Source organism: Nerophis ophidion, linkage group LG08 (assembly GCF_033978795.1).
Source record: "Nerophis ophidion isolate RoL-2023_Sa linkage group LG08, RoL_Noph_v1.0, whole genome shotgun sequence".
Lineage (NCBI taxonomy): Eukaryota > Metazoa > Chordata > Actinopteri > Syngnathiformes > Syngnathidae > Nerophis > Nerophis ophidion.
Window position 1 is genome coordinate 67,406,000 of NC_084618.1, and position 7,500 is coordinate 67,413,499.

General features: G+C 43.0%; 1 protein-coding gene across 1 annotated transcript in view; it reads left to right on the forward strand.

Moving 5' to 3' along the window:
- Positions 1 to 7,500, forward strand: part of LOC133557112 (homeobox protein MOX-1-like) — a 28,155-nt gene that overhangs the window by 3,566 nt on the left and 17,089 nt on the right. The gene's annotated exons all lie outside the window — the stretch shown is intronic.

A 7,500-nucleotide genomic window follows, 5' to 3' on the forward strand; every position in this document is an offset into this window, starting at 1 on the left:
TGTGATGGTGGTGAGCTCTTGTATCTTCCTACGCTGTGTAGTGAAGCATGTTTAGCTAGTCCTCGTCCTCCAGTGATTATGTTACCTGTAAAAAACTTTATTTGTCGCCATGGAGACCAGGATTAGTGATTTAGAAGTAGCTAAAACACTGTGGAGGGATGTTAGCCAGGTGTTAAAGCAGCTCTTCCTTTTTCAGTGTTATAACTTCACCTTTATCTTAACTTTTTACACCAAAATGTGTCCATTCTAACTTTTCTGTGTCTGCTTGGAAGTACTCTGTGTGTGTGCGCTGCCATACATGCTCCTCTGCTTTTCTGTCTGCACACTGTGTCTGCTTGGAAGTACTCTGTGTGTGTGCGCTGCCATACATGCTCCTCTGCTTTTCTGTCTACACACTGTGTCTGCTTGGAAGTACTCTGTGTGTGTGCGCTGCCATACATGCTCCTCTGCTTTTCTGTCTACACACTGTGTCTGCTTGGAAGTACTCTGTGTGTGTGCGCTGCCATACATGCTCCTCTGCTTTTCTGTCTACACACTGTGTCTGCTTGGAAGTACTCTGTGTGTGTGCGCTGCCATACATGCTCCTCTGCTTTTCTGTCTACACACTGTGTCTGCTTGGAAGTACTCTGTGTGTGTGCACTGCCATACATGCTCCTCTGCTTTTCTGTCTACACACTGTGTCTGCTTGGAAGTACTCTGTGTGTGTGCGCTGCCATACATGCTCCTCTGCTTTTCTGTCTACACACTGTGTCTGCTTGGAAGTACTCTGTGTGTGTGCGCTGCCATACATGCTCCTCTGCTTTTCTGTCTACACACTGTGTCTGCTTGGAAGTACTCTGTGTGTGTGCGCTGCCATACATGCTCCTCTGATCCTAAAATCAGCAACATGACGACCACGGGGGTGCAGGGGGTGGGGGAGCAGTACTTTTCAAAGACGGTGTAGTACCGAATTTGATTAATTAATATCGCAGTATATTTATGGATATGACTATTAATCAATATTACTATTTATGATGATTACTATTTATGGATATGATTATTTATGATGTGTAATATTTATGAATATTACTATTTATAGATATGACTATTTATCAATATTACTATGTATGGATATGACTATTTATGGTTATGATTATTTATGATGATTAATATTTATGGATATTAATATTTAGGGATATTACTATTTATGAATATAACTATCAATATTAATATTTGTGAATATTACTATTTATGAATATGACTATCAGTATTAATGTTTATGAATATTACTATTTATGGATATTACTATTTATTGATATGACTATTGATCAATATTACTATTTTTGAATATTTACATTTATATGACTATCAATATGAATATTTATGAATATTACTATTTATGAATATTACTATTTGTTGATATGATTATTTCTGATGATAACTATTTAAGGATATTTCTATTCATGGATATTGCTATTTATGAATATGACAATTTATGGATATTTATAGCATCTTGTCAGTGTGTTGCAGCCAAAACACCATGGGGGTGTCACCTCACTCCAGGTGTGTGTGTGTGTGTGTGTGTGTGTGTGTGTGTGTGTGTGTGTGTGTGTGTGTGTGTGTGTGTGTGTGTGTGTGTATGTGTGTGAGAGAAAATAATGGCTCCATCCATCCATCCACTTTCTACCGCTTGTCCCTCCCAGGGCTGCGGGGGGCACTGACTTACTATATTCATGTTAGAACATTTGGACCTGACTTCTCCACTTTTCAGAAGACTTGAACCAAAGTGTCAACATTTTGTTTGTAAACAGTCGACATCTCTTTTGTCTGCTACTTCTTTCATCTTCTTGCACCCAGCATTCTTTTACTGTAGTTATATACACACACACATATATATATATATATATATATATATATATATATATATATATATATATAAAATATATATATATATATATATATATATATATTTTATATATATATATATATATATATATATATATACATATATATATATATACATATATATAAAATATAAAATAAATATATATATATATATATATATATAAAATATATATATATATATATAAAATAAATATATATATATAAAATATATATATATATATATATATATATATATATATATATTTTTATTTTATATATATATATATATATATATACATATATAAATATATATATATATATATATATATATATAAAATATAAAATATATATATATATATATATATATATATATATATATATATATATATATATATATATATATATATATATATATATATATATATATATATATATATATATATATATTAACCTGCAATCATTTTCTTTGGCCTGCGTCTCAGATTATTATTCATTTGTTTTTTTTCTATATAACAATTCTTACTTTTCATACTTTATGTTGCGTTGCTAAATTGCTACGTTGCGCTAACATGCTGCATGCAGTGTTGCTGCGGTTGGAACAAGATCTTATCTCATCGGAGTGGGAACATTCAGATGTATTTATTAGTGATGTGCCGTATCACTGATTTTCTTTCCCAACCGATACTGAAGACAATTTAGGCTGTTATCAGCGATACCGATAACAGGACGAAATCCCAGCAAGTACATGAACATGGTGTTTCAAAGCATTAAAAATAAATGAAATAAGTCCAAAAATAAAGGCCACATAACTAAAAACAAACACAAAACTAACAAAACAATATATTTTTTTAAATAAACATTTGAAAAAATAAAATAAATTTTGCTTGGACATAAAATCCATGATATAATTTTGACATTTGGGGCCGACAATTGATGAATGATGCAGTAGATGAGAATGTCTGATACTGGACGTCAATACCAATCCGATACATCAATACCAATCTGATACATCAATACCAATCCGATACATCAATACCAATCTGATACATCAATACCAATCTGATACATCAATACCAATCTGATACATCAATACCAATCTGATACATCAATACCAATCTGATACATCAATACCAATCTGATACATCAATACCAATCTGATGTGTCAATACCAATCTGATACATCAATACCAATCTGATACATCAATACCAATCAATAAACAGAATAAATGATGAAGAAGTAGAGACTTTAGTTCCATGCAGAGAATCAACATGTCAACAATCACAAGTTGACTCCCAGTAATTGTTGATGAACACATGATATCCAATCAGTCCAGTATCACCAGCTGAGAATAGACATTAGATCTGGTATCGATGCTGGAGCCTTGGTGGAGGTCTTGGTCATGTGACTCCTGATGGATGTGCTGTCAGCCGCCGTGAGTTAGAGTCGCTCTCCTGGGGGAGTCTTCTGGGCTTTAACCATGTTACGCTGCATTCCTAAGCTGACTGGCCCCCCTGTAGCCCCCTGTGGCCCCTCTGTGTGGCCCCCCTGTGTGGCCCCCCTGTGTGGCCCCCCTGTGTGGCCCCCCTGTGTCCCCTCTGTGGCCCCTGTGTGGCCCCCCTGTGTGGCCCCCCTGTGTGGCCCCCCTGTGTCCCCTCTGTGGCCCCTGTGTGGCCCCCCTGTGTCCCCCCTGTGTCCCCTGTGTGGCCCCCCTGTGTGGCCCCTGTGTGGCCCCTGTGAGGTACAACATGCACACATGGACCAAGACAAAGACCCCTGGAGAAAAGCACAAGAAAAAAGTGTTCTAGTGGGACACTGGGGGAGTGACACCTTGTTGAAGAAGAGAGGAGTGACACCTTGTTGAAGAAGAGAGGAGTGACACCTTGTTGAAGAAGAGAGGAGTGACACCTTGTTGAAGAAGAGAGGAGTGACACCTTGTTGAAGAAGAGAGGAGTGACACCTTGTTGAAGAAGAGAGGAGTGACACCTTGTTGAAGAAGAGAGGAGGACACTGGGGGAGTGACACCTTGTTGAAGAAGAGAGGAGTGACACCTTGTTGAAGAAGAGAGGAGTGACTCCTTGTTGAAGAAGAGAGGAGTGACACCTTGTTGAAGACGAGAGGAGGACACTGGGGGAGTGACACCTTGTTGAAGAAGAGAGGAGGACACTGGGGGAGTGACACCTTGTTGAAGAAGAGAGGAGTGACACCTTGTTGAAGACGAGAGGAGGACACTGGGGGAGTGACACCTTGTTGAAGAAGAGAGGAGTACACTGGGGGAGTGACACCTTGTTGAAGAAGAGAGGAGTACACTGGGGGAGTGACACCTTGTTGAAGAAGAGAGGAGTACACTGGGGGAGTGACACCTTGTTGAAGAAGAGAGGAGTACACTGGGGGAGTGACACCTTGTTGAAGAAGAGAGGAGTACACTGGGGGAGTGACACCTTGTTGAAGAAGAGAGGAGTACACTGGGGGAGTGACACCTTGTTGAAGAAGAGAGGAGTGACACCTTGTTGAAGAAGAGAGGAGTACACTGGGGGAGTGACACCTTGTTGAAGAAGAGAGGAGTACACTGGGGAGTGACACCTTGTTGAAGAAGAGAGGAGTGACACCTTGTTGAAGAAGAGAGGAGTACACTGGGGGAGTGACACCTTGTTGAAGAAGAGAGGAGTGACACCTTGTTGAAGAAGAGAGGAGGACACTGGGGGAGTGACACCTTGTTGAAGAAGAGAGGAGTGACACCTTGTTGAAGAAGAGAGGAGTACACTGGGGGAGTGACACCTTGTTGAAGAAGAGAGGAGTGACACCTTGTTGAAGAAGAGAGGAGTGACACCTTGTTGAAGAAGAGAGGAGGACACTGGGGGAGTGACACCTTGTTGAAGAAGAGAGGAGTGACACCTTGTTGAAGAAGAGAGGAGTACACTGGGGGAGTGACACCTTGTTGAAGAAGAGAGGAGTACACTGGGGGAGTGACACCTTGTTGAAGAAGAGAGGAGTGACACCTTGTTGAAGAAGAGAGGAGTACACTGGGGGAGTGACTCCTTGTTGAAGAAGAGAGGAGTGACACCTTGTTGAAGAAGAGAGGAGTGACTCATTGTTGAAGAAGAGAGGAGTGACACCTTGTTGAAGAAGAGAGGAGGACACTGGGGGAGTGACACCTTGTTGAAGAAGAGAGGAGTGACACCTTGTTGAAGAAGAGAGGAGTACACTGGGGGAGTGACACCTTGTTGAAGAAGAGAGGAGTGACACCCTGTTGAAGAAGAGAGGAGTACACTGGGGGAGTGACACCTTGTTGAAGAAGAGAGGAGTGACACCTTGTTGAAGAAGAGAGGAGTGACACCTTGTTGAAGAAGAGAGGAGGACACTGGGGGAGTGACACCTTGTTGAAGAAGAGAGGAGTACACTGGGGGAGTGACACCTTGTTGAAGAAGAGAGGAGTGACACCTTGTTGAAGAAGAGAGGAGTGACACCTTGTTGAAGAAGAGAGGAGGACACTGGGGGAGTGACACCTTGTTGAAGAAGAGAGGAGTACACTGGGGGAGTGACACCTTGTTGAAGAAGAGAGGAGTACACTGGGGGAGTGACACCTTGTTGAAGAAGAGAGGAGTACACTGGGGGAGTGACACCTTGTTGAAGAAGAGAGGAGTACACTGGGGGAGTGACACCTTGTTGAAGAAGAGAGGAGTACACTGGGGGAGTGACACCTTGTTGAAGAAGAGAGGAGTGACACCTTGTTGAAGAAGAGAGGAGTACACTGGGGGAGTGACACCTTGTTGAAGAAGAGAGGAGTACACTGGGGGAGTGACACCTTGTTGAAGAAGAGAGGAGTGACACCTTGTTGAAGAAGAGAGGAGTACACTGGGGGAGTGACACCTTGTTGAAGAAGAGAGGAGTGACACCTTGTTGAAGAAGAGAGGAGGACACTGGGGGAGTGACACCTTGTTGAAGAAGAGAGGAGTGACACCTTGTTGAAGAAGAGAGGAGTACACTGGGGGAGTGACACCTTGTTGAAGAAGAGAGGAGTGACACCTTGTTGAAGAAGAGAGGAGTGACACCTTGTTGAAGAAGAGAGGAGGACACTGGGGGAGTGACACCTTGTTGAAGAAGAGAGGAGTGACACCTTGTTGAAGAAGAGAGGAGTACACTGGGGGAGTGACACCTTGTTGAAGAAGAGAGGAGTACACTGGGGGAGTGACACCTTGTTGAAGAAGAGAGGAGTGACACCTTGTTGAAGAAGAGAGGAGTACACTGGGGGAGTGACTCCTTGTTGAAGAAGAGAGGAGTGACACCTTGTTGAAGAAGAGAGGAGTGACTCATTGTTGAAGAAGAGAGGAGTGACACCTTGTTGAAGAAGAGAGGAGGACACTGGGGGAGTGACACCTTGTTGAAGAAGAGAGGAGTACACTGGGGGAGTGACACCTTGTTGAAGAAGAGAGGAGTGACACCTTGTTGAAGAAGAGAGGAGTACACTGGGGGAGTGACACCTTGTTGAAGAAGAGAGGAGTGACACCTTGTTGAAGAAGAGAGGAGTGACACCTTGTTGAAGAAGAGAGGAGGACACTGGGGGAGTGACACCTTGTTGAAGAAGAGAGGAGTGACACCTTGTTGAAGAAGAGAGGAGTACACTGGGGGAGTGACACCTTGTTGAAGAAGAGAGGAGTGACACCTTGTTGAAGAAGAGAGGAGGACACTGGGGGAGTGACACCTTGTTGAAGAAGAGAGGAGTACACTGGGGGAGTGACACCTTGTTGAAGAAGAGAGGAGTACACTGGGGGAGTGACACCTTGTTGAAGAAGAGAGGAGTACACTGGGGGAGTGACACCTTGTTGAAGAAGAGAGGAGTACACTGGGGGAGTGACACCTTGTTGAAGAAGAGAGGAGTGACACCTTGTTGAAGAAGAGAGGAGTACACTGGGGGAGTGACACCTTGTTGAAGAAGAGAGGAGTACACTGGGGGAGTGACACCTTGTTGAAGAAGAGAGGAGTGACACCTTGTTGAAGAAGAGAGGAGTACACTGGGGGAGTGACACCTTGTTGAAGAAGAGAGGAGTGACACCTTGTTGAAGAAGAGAGGATTACACTGGGGGAGTGACACCTTGTTGAAGAAGAGAGGAGTGACACCTTGTTGAAGAAGAGAGGAGTACACTGGGGGAGTGACACCTTGTTGAAGAAGAGAGGAGTGACACCTTGTTGAAGAAGAGAGGAGTGACACCTTGTTGAAGAAGAGAGGAGTACACTGGGGGAGTGACACCTTGTTGAAGAAGAGAGGAGTACACTGGGGGAGTGACACCTTGTTGAAGAAGAGAGGAGTGACACCTTGTTGAAGAAGAGAGGAGTACACTGGGGGAGTGACACCTTGTTGAAGAAGAGAGGAGTGACACCTTGTTGAAGAAGAGAGGAGGACACTGGGGGAGTGACACCTTGTTGAAGAAGAGAGGAGTGACACCTTGTTGAAGAAGAGAGGAGTACACTGGGGGAGTGACACCTTGTTGAAGAAGAGAGGAGTGACACCTTGTTGAAGAAGAGAGGAGTGACACCTTGTTGAAGAAGAGAGGAGGACACTGGGGGAGTGACACCTTGTTGAAGAAGAGAGGAGTGACACCTTGTTGAAGAAGAGAGGAGTACACTGGGGGAGTGACACC